Genomic DNA, 14,848 nt, shown 5'->3' with positions numbered 1-14,848 from the left:
TGCTCTTCAAACTTGTAATGTAACTTGAATGGAAACCCTGATTTTTACTTTCAGCTGACAGTAATAAGCCTAGGGAGGGTGGTGACTTGAGATCCCTAGGTAATAACAATAAAAAATAACTTATTAAATAAACACAAGTTACAAGGCAGCCTAAGTCTTGTGCTCCAGCAGCATCACGCCATCTTTCCTAACAGACGCTCAGGTTTGCCAGAAAGGAACAAGAAATAAATGCCAGTTCCTGATATCTCTGTATCTGTAGACAAGGAGAACAGAAAGTGAAAGAAGTGAAAGCAAAGCTCTACCCGCAGCCAAGCCTCCAAGACACAGTGAGGCAGCACGGGGATGGATGTTTTAGACAAGGAAGGGGATAAAAATACCAGCAAGGGGCTGGAGGGAAAGCTCCAACTTCCCCCCAGAAGATGGGAAACATCATCTAATAAGACTGAACTATAAACAGTTGCTGCCACTGACTCAGCTACCACATTCACTCAAGGAACTTGGGGTAGCAGAGCCCTGCATGTGAGAACAGCTTCTTCTGTTGATAAAAGTAATTTGGAAAGATTCTTTTGAGACCTATCAAACCGGTGTCCAGTTCCAGACTTTCTCAGGAATATCCAATTTTTTACTCACTCAATTTATCATGTTTATAGGCAGTACTATGCTCTAATATTTAACAAATCTATCTTCTCATATATTTCAGCCTTTTGTCATTGTGATTCTATAGGCTGCTGAGGGGAAGGGCAAATGCCTTTCATCACATCTGTTAGACTCAAGAATGCCTATACATACCAGGCCATTCAGTATGTGACAGGATGTAAATGTGGTTCTGATAAGTGAATACACAGAAAATTAGAGCATTAAAGTCGTCTAGTTGTCAGTGTTCTAAAATCCTGTTCTTCCTGCAATCAGCCCTGAAGCTGATCAAGTGATGATGACCCACAGTTTTTTCCAAGTGCTGCTATACAAGAATCAATCAATTTCTAAAGAGGTTTAGTTCTCGATGAAGAAATCTACTCCATACACATATTTGCTAAGGCTCAAGGAGAAATGCACCCACCCAAAGGCACCTAAAACACCTCATCATTAAAATAAATGCTCCATCAAGATAAGAATGACCAAATTATAACTCGAGTCATTACAGATGTTCTAACTAGAGTTCCTGCACATGCTCTAATTAGAGTTAATACAGAAGTTCTAATTAATCAGCAGCTTTATGAGCACTTTCGACCAGCACTTATACCACGTGCATCAGCTCCAGCCACGAGTTTCTCCTCTCGCTGCCCCTACCCTGAATCAGCCCAGGAAGCTGACTCAAGCTGAAAAAATTTTTTCAGGGGGAAAAAAAAAATCTAACTTTATCTTTAAACCAAGATTGGTTTTGTGATCCAGGTCAGGGCCTGCCTGTCCCAACACCTGGGCCAGCAACCTTGGGCAGAGCAGCCCGGCGTTCCCCCCACCTCGCGCGCCCTTTCCCGGTTCGCCACGCGCCTTCTCCCACCCGCAGGTCGGGCACGGGCGGCTCGGCGGGGCAGGCCGGGGACAGACACCCGGGCAGGGGTGGACCCCCGGCCTCCCGGAGCCGCGGCCGCTGCCCCGCCGTGCCCTGCCCGCCCCCCCGGCACCGGCACCGCCGCCGCCGGGGCCGCACTCCCGCTGCCGCCGGCCCATGGCACTTACCGGCCCCCTCCTCCTATTCTCCTCCCCACGGGCGACGCTGGCAGTGGCGGCAAACGCCTCACGCTCCTCGCCCCGCCGCGGTCCCGGCACTTCAATCTCCCGCGGCGGCCGCTCCGCCCGCTTCGCTCCCGGTGATGCGCCCGCTGCCAGCCCCGTCCCGTCCCGTCCCGCCCTCCCGCCGCGCCGATCCCCCCCCGCCCGCTGTTGGTTTGTCCCGCCGGCCACACCTGCGGCTCGCACCATTCGCCGCGCGGGGGGGCGCCGAAGGAGGGGAGAAGGCGGGTGGGGAGCGCGCCCGGATGCCGGGGCAGCGAGCGGGGTGTAGCGCTGGGATGCTGCGCTGGGATCCGGCCCTGGTCGGCTCGGGGGAGCCGGATGGTGCCGAGGCGAGCGGCAGTCGCCTCATGTCGTCCTCACCCGCAAGGCTCACAGTGGTACAGCCGAGGAACCTTTCCTTCCCCTCACCCAGCAGGTCCCAGCGAGGGGCGGGAGCTGTCGTGTGCCCCCGCTTCCCTCGGCGGTGCCGCCTGGCCGGAGTGCCCCGCTCCACCTCAGGGACCTCAACGCGAAACGTTTCTAAGCGTGTTCCTGACGGGTCCATGTTTTTCATAGTGAGGTAGCAGCCCGGAGAATAGATGTGGGGGTAGGAAAGGGACACTGCACGTCACGCTGGCCGCAGGAGTCCCGCAGAGGTCGGAGGGGACACCCCACAGCCATAGGGGTTTGGAAGGGACATGCCACAGCCACACAGATTGAAGGGGACATGCCAAGCCACACAGGCTGGAGGGATCTCGCCACACCAAAAAGTTTGGGGGGACACCCCTCAGCCCCACAGGTTGGAGGGGACACCAACCTGTGTGGCTGAGGGATGGAGGGGACACCAACCTGTGTGCCCCCCAAACTGTGCGGCTGCCCCTCAGCCGCACAGTTTGGGGGGCACATCCCACAGCCTCACAGGCTGGAGGGCACATCCCACAACTGGTTGTGCTGCCAGAAGAAGTTGCTGAACTATGCCCTCGGTACGTGCGTACTGCCGCAGTAATTGTGTATATTTCTGAAATGTGACCATATACAAAGAGTGTTTTCTCATATTCCATTGCTCTTCCTCGGAAATGCTCTAGCAGACATGAAGAAATATTTGAAATGCTTGTAAAGAAATAATGGGAAGGTTGTGAGAAGAATAAGCAAGTGTGTAGCAAATTCAAATTCGATTTTTTTTTTTTTCCTTCGACTAAAAAGCTTATCCAGGCTGGGAACTCAAAAGCAGCATAGCCATCAGGGCAAAGGAGGCAATTCTGCCCCTCTGCTCTGCTCTGGTGAGAGCCCACCTGCAGTGCTGCATCAGCTCTGGGGTCCCCAGCATTAGAAGGGTGTGGAACTGTTGGAGCGAGTCCAGAGGAGGACCATGGACAAGCTCAGAGGACTGGAGCACCTCTCCTATCAAGACAGGCTGGGAGGATTGGTTTTTTCAGTTAGGAGAAGGTTCTGGGGAGACCTTACCTGCAGCCATTCAGTACCTAAAAGGGGCTGCAAGAGAGCTGCAGAGGGATTTTTTTACAAGGGCCTGTAGCAATAGAACAAGGGGACATGGCTTTAAACTGAAAGAGGGTAGGTTTATATTAGACACTAGGAAGAAATTCTTTACTCTGGGGATGGTGAGGGACTGGAACAAGTCCCCTAGAGAAGGTGTGGATGCCCCATCCCTGGAATTGTTCAAGGCCATGTTTGATGGGACTCTGAGCAACCTGATCTAGTGGAAGGTGTCCCTGCCTGTGGCAGAGGTGCTGGAACTAGAACCCCTTCCAACCCAAACTGTTCTGTGATTCTGTGAGTCAGCTGTCCTGGCCATGCTCCCTCCCAGCTTTTCGTGCACTTCCTCACTGGCAGAGCATAAGACACTGAAAAGTCCTTGACTAAGGGTAAGCACTACTTAGCAACAACCAAAACATCAGAGTATTTTTCCCATACTGTATCCAAAACAGAGCACTGTACCCACTACTTTAAAAAAAAATTAACTCTATCCCAGCCAAATACAGGACATCATGGCAGAGGTGTTGGAACTTGGTGATCTTCAAGGTCCCTTTCAACCCAAACCATTCCATGATTCTGTGATTCTCTCTGATCAGCACTCAAACACATGATCAAGCCAAAGAGTTTAGGGAGCATTAATAAATAAATACTTCAACGTAGCTAGCATGAATATTAATAGTGGTGATAAAGCCTGATGCTTAAGGGAACACAGTTGAAAAAAAAGAAGAGGATGATCTGGTTATAAAAAAATATTTTAAGTTGCCTATTTGCTTAATAGTCCCTGATGAGATTTGTGTCCTGTCAAACCCCAGCCTGAGAGACAAAGAATGTTAGAGTTTGAGTTGTTCCAACCCCTTCTGAACTGAATCTGAACAGCCTGTTAACAGTTTTAGTTTAATTCTTGCATAAATCCATTTTATTTATGGATATCTGTGTGTGGACAAACTTGGATTTAATTCTGCTGATGAAAACTAGGCCTGGATTTCATGTCCCTCAGGCAGAATAAAAGTTCAGTAATAGCAGAATATAGTAATAGTTGCAATATTCCTACATGCTATTTATAGCTGGCTGCATCTTTGTGCTTTATGTGTGAGCCAAAGGTTGTACACTCCCAGCATCTGCATTCCTTCAGTGCATCTCAGGGAATTACAAAAAATACAGTCTGCTTGACTTTGAAATAATGATTCCTCAAAAATTTAGTAATCATGTAACATTTTTCCTTCTGGAGAGCTTTGGTCAAGACCAGAATTTTAAAAGATTTAATGCCACATCAGATTCAAGGTGCTCAACATTCAGTTGAGAAGCGCCCAAAAAATTATGGGCTGATGGCATGGGCAGCAGCTTAGTATCTCATGACAACAGAGCAAGCAAAAGAAGGGCTGGTTTGAGTTTGTGGAATGAATTCCTGTGGGAACAACTAATTAATGCTGTCCCACATAGAGTGAAAAGACAGGATAAAAGGGCTGCATGTGACAAGAGGGTCACACTTCTTAGTTATACCAGAAGTATTATTTATGCTGCTGTGAAAGGTGTATCTTCAGATTCTGGACAGAATATCCCATTGCAGTCTCTAATTTGGAGAAGAATATTTTCCTTGGTTGGATTTTTTTTTTTTTTTTGACAAATGGTTACCATTCAGCATAACACAAATGACAAAAAGCATGTTGTGGTAAAAACTGTTCCTTCCACCCTTGAGGAACACTTCATGAACTGTCTTGAAAATGTTGGTCTGAAGATTTGTCGAGTCAAGAACTGCTGAGAGTTGAGGCAAGAAGGTATTTGAGGTAAATTGAGGCTTGTAAAAGCTTTCAGAACTCCTGAATAGTGGTACTATAAGCACAGGAGGAAGATGGCAGAGCCATATCAATTTGAAACAGCATTTTTAGTGGTGTAAAGATAGAACATAAATAATTGGCTGTGAATTGGGGGCTATCACTTTAGGTAATGTGAATGGGTAGGTACTCTGTTCTAAAAAAATACTTTTTTCACAGTTTCTTTATGCTACCAGAGCTTCGTATGGGGTTTGTGTGGCAAGGTTTTGGGAGAGAAGGCCCACAGGGGTGGCTTCTGCAAGGGGCTGCCAGGAGCTTCCCATACGTCCAAGGGAACCAATGCCATAATCCTGCTTACAGAAGTAACTGTGTGACTGCAGCTAGAAAAAGCCAGGAGTCTGGCAGCAGTGTTTGCAGAAAAAATATTTCCTGTAGCTTGGAATGAGTAAACAGTAACACTTTGGAGGAGTGCTTTAAATCAGTCGTCATGAAAATTAGTCCTAAGCTAGTGAACAGAAAAGTTTGATTTAAATTATTGTTTATATTAAATTACAGTTGTATTGTGTCTAAAAGAATGATTTTTCACTGTTTGGTAACCATTAAAATGTGCTGATTATGGTTTTCATGCATAATTTACCATTTCTTTTTGCTAGCAAAGAGGATGTGGTATAGTTACAGACATCTGAGACATTTCAGACTTTAACACAACATCTTAATTTGTACATACGTTTCACTATTTGGGAAGATGAGGACTGTTTAAGTTATTTTTTTTTCCCTTAAGTAGATGTTACTCTTTTAATTGTGGTTCATACCAAAATCCTAGTGGATAAATATGAGAATTGAAAGAAAATAATGAGGAAAAAAACTCTCTTTATAGTTGCTTTTAGTGGAATAAGATAAATGTATTTGACTCTTCTTCTTAAGGAGATTCTCTAAATATGTTTTGCATTGAAAAAGCTTTTATTCAAAACTGGAAGTATACTTGCAGGAAGAGAATGTGATTGGTTTGATCTCTCAGTCATTCTAGTGTGTAGAACTAGTAGAGATCATGCTGTAATCTCCACCTATTTATGGATGGAGAGAGTGAAAAAATATCAGCAGAGGTAATCCATTTAGGTGAGCTGGTTGAATGAACAGAAATGCAGGAAATACTGCCACCTTCCTTGCAGAAAAAGATGCTTGTCAGAAACTGGTTCAACACTTCAGCAAACCAAGATTAATCCTTCAGCAGCTTGAACAGAAAGTCTTAATAATGCTACTTCTGTAGTATTAGTATTATTATTTTGTTTTGCAAAACAAACATGCTTAAAATTAAACTTTAAAATCAACCAACCTGATTGGTTTTATTCTTATTATTTTATTTTAGAGCCCCAGAGAAGTTACCAGGGAAGAACCATTTTTTTGCCTTGCATTTAAATCAGGCACAAAATCAGAATCTTCCAGAATTCAGGTACTTTTCTTCATGTGTATGGACTCTGTATGTGATTGGAAGAGCCTGTCTTTTAACAAGGCAGGAAAAAATATCATTCAAATATATAAATCTCTAATATTGCAGCAGAATATTTATTCTTTGAAGTGTTTTAGAAGGGACAGCAATTTGTAGCACTATCAACTTTGTTTAAAGTAAGTGCAAGTGCATGAAATTATATTCATTAATAAAATCAGAATGAGTCACGTTAGTAATGGACATCTAGTGATAAATAGAAAAAAAAATACAAAGAGATGGACTTTGTTGGAGCCAATCTTGCTGAGTAATAATAATTATTTTTGTATTTTGGCATTCCAGCTTTAGCCTTCTGTCTCCTCGGCCGTTTTGAGCCCCAGAACAAGTGAAAATCTGTGCCGTTTAGGGGCAGTGGTTTTCGGGTGGCTGGCAGGGCCGGGGGCCGTGGGTGTAGTTCAGCTTTTGGTCGTTAGATGCCGGTAGCTCCCCGGGCATTTCGGGTTTTCTGACGTGTTCAAGTGCAGGGACTCCGGACTGGTGCTTCGGTATTGGGACACAGGCAGCGCTCTCCATGCGCGCTCTCCGACTCCAAAAAAACCCAAACAAAATCTCCCTCCTCCTCCCCACAAAATCCCCAACGAAACAAACCAAAACCACCGCACAACAGAAAAAGACGTTTTTGACTGAAAATGAAGAGTGCAGCCCGGCCCCAGAACAGAGGGCTAAATAATGTCCATTTCTCTGAGCTCAGTCTGCCCCCAGCCATTGTGCTGCAACAACACTGAGGAGTAAATAAAGCAGCAGGGGATTGCCAGGTTGTTCTCCCATTTGTTGTGCCACTGCCAGCTGAGCACAGGCACAGAAATGCACTCTTGTTGGCTTGATGCCACCAGAGGCTCTTTGTATGCATTAGTGGTTCCCTGTGCTGTGGCAAGGTCAAGTCCTACTGTTGATGTGTGCAGGGACAGAATTGCAGTATCTGCTTGTGATTAGGATTATGCAAAGGAGTGCCACTGACAGCACATTTCTTTGCTGAAAATACCACTATGATCCTAGGTTCTGTCAGTGACTGCAAGCAATGCTCTTTGAAACTGTAGGTTCCCCACATGCTGTGTTGCATTTCAGTGGGATGCAGGCCTTCTGCACGTTTTCAAGTGCAACATTCACGTGCATTTTGTGTAAGAGTTAGTATTAATCCAGCTGACGATGACACTTAGGGGCATTTAAATTGTGTATGCCTCTAACTGCAGAATGTTTTCAGTGATAAGCCAAATTAACTGAATAATGCATTAACTGAAAAGGAAAACAATTAAGTAAGGCTGCCATAGTTAACAATATGCAGTTCGTCCTTAACTGCAGACCTTTTAAGCCTTTTTTTCTTCTCAGTCTCAAAGCACAGAACCTCTGAACAAGAGCTTCCCTGTCCATTTTGTAGATGAGGAAACTGGAACAACAAAGTTTGATGGCATGTACATCATCATGCAGGAAGTGTCTGATACATCTGGAAATGAAGCCTGGGTGAGTTCCTGATCTCTATTCTTGTGCCTTCACTGCCACATTAATTTTTCCATTTGCTGCACAGTTTTATATGGTAACAGTGGTGTTGCTGTTTTTCACAAGACAGTCTGAGCTGGTGTCCAGATTAGAACAATGGCCATGACAACTGTTTTCTCTTTGATAAAGTATCATAAAAATGCACAGTGCTTTCAAGCAAGCACATGTGTCAACAAAGAATGCAATGCCTGTTCCTTGACTTGAAAGTTTCTTTTGGGAGCACGGAGTTCAGACTTCACAGGATGCTACTGGACTTCCACTGTTTTTTCTGAAGTCAGTGAGGCTGTAGCTATACAAGTGAAGCCTGACTTTTGCCTTCTAGTTTCAAAGTAAGCATTTAATAATCAAGTAGACATCAGAGTGCATTTTATGCTGGCTTTTAACTCAATGATATGCAGCACTGCAGCTGAGAAGGCTTTCATTGCAGCTATGTCTCAGCTTGACTTGTAAGGTTGCTAAAGGAATGTCTTGTTCTCATGCCATATTTGTCTTGCTCTTTTTTTTTTTTTTTTTTTTTTTTTTTTTTTTTTTGTAATTTGTTTGCTTTAGAGAAGAGAACCAGACGTAAGCATCTGTTTCTGAATGAGGTTGGGTATTTTGGGGGGGATTTGGAGTTGTTTTCACCCAGTGTTACAGATGGTTTCACTAAAGAACATAACAGTTAACTGAGTAGCCCAAGGTGATTCAGTGAACTGATCAAACCCCCTGAAAATATTAAACTCCTCTGGCTCCTTGTCTTTTAAACTTGTCTAGCCACTAAATCATATTGGCTCCCAAATGAAACGAAACTTTGGGAACTGGAAGTCACTTTTCATACTGTTTAATTGCCATTTTTATGTGGGAAAATTAGTATAAAAAACCTGCCTGGGAATGCTACCAAAATTGTTTTAATAATGTTAAACAAACTCTTTGCATCAAATAATTTATTATCTGTTGACAGTAATTCACACAGAGTATACGTAGGAGAAGTTGAGCATGTTTTACTGGGCCAAAGCAGGAGTGTGTGAGGTGGTGTTGTATTGATCTGCCCAGCAGAAAACAGATGCTGTTTTAGAAAAAGACAATAGTTTCTGCTGGTGTAAAAACAAAGGGGAAGAATTCTCTCAGAAAGCATCTTTTCTTGTATAATGATTTTAAAAAACAGTTATTTCCAGTTACTCTAAATTTTTCTTTCCAACTATTATTCAAAGGCTTTCTTCTCTCTATGCTTTTTCCTTTCCCATTCCTTCTGTTCCAGTTTGGAAAGTGTTATGATGACCATGACAGTTTGAAGCAGTAAGTGAGGAAAGGTTTGTGAGGAGAATCGGTTATTAGACTGATAGAATGGTAAAAAATTACCATACTTTAAGGCACAGGTGTGATCTGAGGAAAGATTTCTTTGTTCAGTACCTTATCTGTGTTTGTTACTCTGTCACCTGATGTAATAACAGGAAAAAAAACCAAAACCTTGACTTTTATTTTCCATTTGTCTGTCCAATTTCTCTGCCCATCCTCTGTTTTCAACTCTGAAAACAAATGGTGAAAACAAATGGAGACAAAATATGGAGAAAGTTGAATAGAAAGGGAATGCTAAAACTTTTTTCTTATTTATTCATGGTGTGGGGAGGGGCTTGTTTGCTTTTAGGAGAGGGAGATGACTTCTAATAGCAAAACTACTTAAAAACAAATGAAAAAATGCTACTGCATAAATAAATTTTGCATATAAATTTTTGTAAGACAAAATCTATTAACTGAAAATATACACCTCAGGTTAAAGCTGAACTCACATCTTTGTGTCCTTTGAAAAATACCATTTTATTTTGCACACCAACTTTTAAAACAAATTATGTGTCTTTCATTTATGTGGCTTAGAATGTAGTATTAGCTACTGATGTAAAGGTATTTTACCCACATTTCTTCATATTTCTTTTCATTTTCTTAAAATACAAACTTTTATGTAAATGCTCCTCTAAAATGTTCTAAATACTTCTTCTCTATAAAAATCTTTCCTGATTTGCTAATGAAGGAAAGATAAAGATATATACTCCAAGATGAATTGACATAGCTGTTGCATAATCAACTATTCCAGGATAACAATTCTTGCTTGGATAAGGTTTTCCAGAACAAATGATCGGTTTACTCCAAAATAATGAATCTTTTTCCAAAGTAGAATTACTCTTCACTGATTAGGTTCTTGTGTGCTGAAGTAAAATACTTACCTGAGAATAGGTGTATACAAATAGCCCCTTTGTAACAAATATTTTACTTTGTTTTTCTAGGGCAGTTCAGGCAAGATGTTGGCATCCCAAGGTTTTCAAACAAGGGGAAATTATGTAAGTTTTGACTGACCTACCTAGCTCATTGTATCATTCCTAACTCACCGAGACATGCAGTTTGGAATTTCAGAAGAACCATAATTGGGAGATATTTCTCTACAACAAAATGTTTTGGTTCAGGTGGAGATTGCTTGACTTCTTGTTCAGTAACATTCTCATTCCATTCTCTTCAACATTATCTTATTTACTCTAGCAACAAACTCAGCTGATGTGTTTGGCTGGCACTGTTCACTTCTGCTCTGAGTCTTGGCCAGAGTTTTTTAACATTTTAACATTTTAACGTTTCCAAAGGGATTTCCAGGAGTCACAGACTCAGAGTCCTTCCTGATGACCAGCAGACCATCATCTCATCCAGATATTAGTCCAGTACTCAGGCAGCAGAGTGATGACTGAGGGAGACAGATAGTGTCTTCTCCTGCTAGATTAATCACATAATTGTCTGTCAAATTACTCAACTTTCCTCCACTGGCACTGGAACTGAGACTGTCTCTATTCCTGCCAAAGAGTATTCCCCTATCTTTGGCTGTATTTTAAGCTTTTCCAACTTGTGCAGGCTATCTCTGCCTATTATTTTTCTGACATCATACATTTTGCTGTCAGTAATCCTGAAACACACAAATAATTTGTTTTTTATGTCTGTAATTTATGCTCCAGAGTTGAGTAAATTGCTGCACTTCAGACCCAATCCAAAGTCTAATTAAGTCATTGGAAACATTCCAGTTGACTTCACTAGGCTTTACATCAGGCCCATAAGTAGTACTTGCCTGCCACTGAGTCAGAACTTATAAAAGACAAACAAAGCAGAACAGTTTTTTACAATTCTTAGTCAGAAAATGCCAAGGTAAGAAAAAACAGTAAAAAAGAATCAGACTATAGTTTAAATTGCAACTTTTTCAGCTGCTAGTCCTAAATATGCTTCATTCAATTAAAAAAATTAAAAAGCTATTTAAGCATCACTACATTAAAGGATTTATTAAGAAGTTTCTTTTATTTATTTCTGGTTTTTTTCTTGTATTTTAATTGCCTATTTAGTGGATTCTACATCATGCTACCATGAGTAGAACTCTTGTGATTGCTAAATGTTACTTTTATTTTCAAAGTCTCATTTTATATGTTATGGGCATCAAAGTGCTGCAGGTAACACCAAATGTGTGACTCACTTGATGAACAAGAAAAATTGAATAGAAAAGAAAAAAACCCAGTATTTATTATTTCTTCTACTGAATCCAGGTTGCAGTGTGGGAAACGGCACTCTTACTCCTCCTAGTAATGCCAAATATTGTGCAAACTGTTAAACCTCTCTTGAAAAAACTGAATTTGAAGTCTTTAAAAGAAAATATCCACCACACTGATTTTTTTCCCCCAGGGGTGCAGCAGATTTTGTAAGGTAAACAAGCTGTAGCACTGTACTGTGGGTGCAGGTGGCTAATTAGTGCTCATCCCTATCTTTAATCCCAGGAGAAAGAAAAAAAACCTTTTAAATCTCTCTATCAAAAATGGATGTAGTCAAACTTGAAAGGAGACCATGACAAGCTGACTGTAGAAGCTGTGTGAACAGTTAATTCAATTAGATCTTTAATGCAAATATCTTTGGAATACAGTTACATTTGCATATCCCTCAGCTAGGACTTAAGCCAACATTTTTAGTACATTTTCCAGCATCCATTGAAATTAAATTAGTGAAATATTTGTGAAATGTAACTCCAGCATCTAGAAAACAACAGATTAAAATACCAGTTATGAAATAAATGAAAAATAAGATTAACTGAGTTTTAGGGTGCCAGGGAAGAATCTGAAGAACCTGCCAGAATCCAAAGAGCTGGATTCTCACAATTCTAAATAGGTCATATAAAGACAGATTCACAGATTTAATTAGGTATCTCATTTCCTTTGGGCTTCTTAGTGATGTTATAAGGATCTGGTTCTTAGCTTTGCAGCTCTCGGTTCTGTGGATGTTTCTCTCAACAGCATGTCTTCAAAAACAGGGAAAAAAGGGGAGGGGAGGAGGAGAGCTTTTAATGTTGGATCAGCTCTCTGCTCTGGTTTGTTACTCAGCTCCACAGACAATCGCACTAGAACAAACAGGGCGTGGGCACAGGCATGCAAGTGATCAGGGATGAGGAAAGGGGGCTGGAAGCACTTAGCTCTGCCCATGTGAGAAGTGGCCTTGGAACCAGAGAGCCTCATTTCCTCAGGCCTCAGCTGCATCACAAAGTTTTCCAAGCAAAGTTGCCTCATGTTCCCACACGAGTTTGTAAGCCTGCAAAACATAACCCTTACTCTGGGTGAAACTTCCCACACCACAGCAGCCCTCAGCCACCAACCACTCTGCTCATGACATAGCAGCAGTGGCATCCAGGGGCTCCTGCCCCAGCTCATAGCAAACATTTTTTAAACAGTCATTTTTTATATAGGGGTGCAAATCTAACAAGTCTTCTGAGAGGTGATGCCAAAGTGTTCTGGTTATATAGATAATACCTATTTTGTTCCATTTTTCTATTGAAGTGATCCCTTTGCAGTCAGACTGTTTGTTACTGGTAGTTCACTGTAATAATCTTTAAATTATTTCTATCAGGAAAATCTTCCATTTAAAGACAACTTATAAATCATAGTTATCAAGCATGAAATACCCAACTTTAAAAAAAGAGAAAACATTTTCTATTCCATTCACATCTGGGAATGAGAGGAACGAGAGAAAAAAAAAGGAATTTTCTCTCTGTGAGCAGGTTTCCAGAATTTAATTTCATTTCATTTGGGAGGCTTGTCTGTTGGTGTTGTAGCACTTGCACTGTGTGGTGACTGACACTGCATTGCTTGGTAACTGTTTGGACAGGAAAAACAATATAGTACAGAAGCAGAAACACCTGCAGTAAACCAGCTTGGTGCACACAAGAGCAGGAAATCCTTGTGAATGCAACGAGTGCATGAGGTAGATACCATAGCAAAGAAGCCAAAACCAGAGTAAATATTTTGTGCTGATTTCCTTAAGCAAGGTACTTGGATCAGTTGCACTCTCCTGAGTTTAAGCCAACAACATGTTTCTTTTCTATGAATACTGACAGTGGCATGTGGTTATGCAAAGAAGTCCTCACCAGGGAAAGCAGTGGAACTGAATGAAAAGTCTGTTCCTATTTCTCACCTCAATGTTCAATCAAATACACTAAATGGAGAGAATGGATTTTATTTTTAAAACTTCATTAGTTATCTGAAGAATGTCTGCTGCACAAATAGGATGACTGTTTGCACTTTGAAACTGGTATTTTTTTGCTACATTAGTTCAGTTCTAGAAATGCTTCCTAAGATTTGCACAGGAGCATTCTAAGTCCTCACAATGTCCTTATTTAGTGGAAACTTGAAAAACTAGACCATGACATACAAATGTATATATCTGTACTAATATAGGCTAGGCTAAGGCTTTTACAAACTTTTGATAATAATTTTCATTCTGATGGCAGTTGCTGAGAACTGAGTGGAACAACAGTCCATTTGGAAAAATAAGACCAAAATATGTATAATTTCAAAATTAGGAAGACTTCTGCTCTTGATTTACCTTATTACGCTTCATTATGCAGTAAACACACTATCATGGCAAATTTTATCTCAATCATAATGAATGTAGTTCTCTCCTTATCCTTGACTATAGCTATATAAACCATTATTATCAAAAGCACAGAAAAAGCTAAGAAATCTTTTCATATTTCTTCACTCACTCCATCCTCATCAAAATGTGTGATTGCTGCAATTGGAACATAATTTTCCCTGAGATCGTAATTTCTGGCAATTTTGAGTTTAAGATTAAGACCGCTTTTACACACTGATCAGATTGGCCCTTTATTTCAACTAAAAGCCCTCATTCTGTGATTCTGTGATCATATAGATTTAAAAACCTTTTTCTAAAAAAAAATCTAAAAATCCTTTAAAAATTACAATAGCTACAGTTGATAGATATGGGACGTAACACTATGGAATAACTATTTTATATGAAGAAAAGAGAAACAATGAACAAACAATTTAACCATGCAGCACTAGCCCTTCTTTACAATCAAATAAATATTTACATATACTTTCAAACACCACTTCTATCTAGACTCTGCAAAATTTGAAAATAATGTAACTTTAGACTGAGAAATGTTGTCCCTGTCAGCTGTAGTGAGAATAATGTACAGGAAAAGGTGATGTAATGATCGTATCACTTACATTATTCTCTCCCTAATGAATAATCTTCCACACTAAGGATGAGCTCACTTACTATTATTGGAGCCACATCTGTAGGCCACAGCACACTGCTGAGTGTAGCAGAGTTTGGATGCTGTATAATCTGCCTGTAGCTAACACTTTCCATTAGAATTGCAAAACCATTATATGTACTACATATGGAGTAAATTTTTCTCATGAGGAATCGGACAGAATCAAAGAAACAAAGCTTTTATTCACAGCAGTTGTACTTGGGATTCACACGCTTCCTAAGCACAGCTATGTCTTTCTTTGAAAACCGGTCCCAGACTATTATTAGTTTGAAACATCTAAAACATGTGATGAATGTTTTCTCTTCTTAT

Source organism: Serinus canaria, chromosome 4 (assembly GCF_022539315.1).
Source record: "Serinus canaria isolate serCan28SL12 chromosome 4, serCan2020, whole genome shotgun sequence".
NCBI classification, from domain to species: Eukaryota; Metazoa; Chordata; class Aves; order Passeriformes; family Fringillidae; genus Serinus; species Serinus canaria.
Note: the sequence above shows the minus strand (reverse complement) of the source record.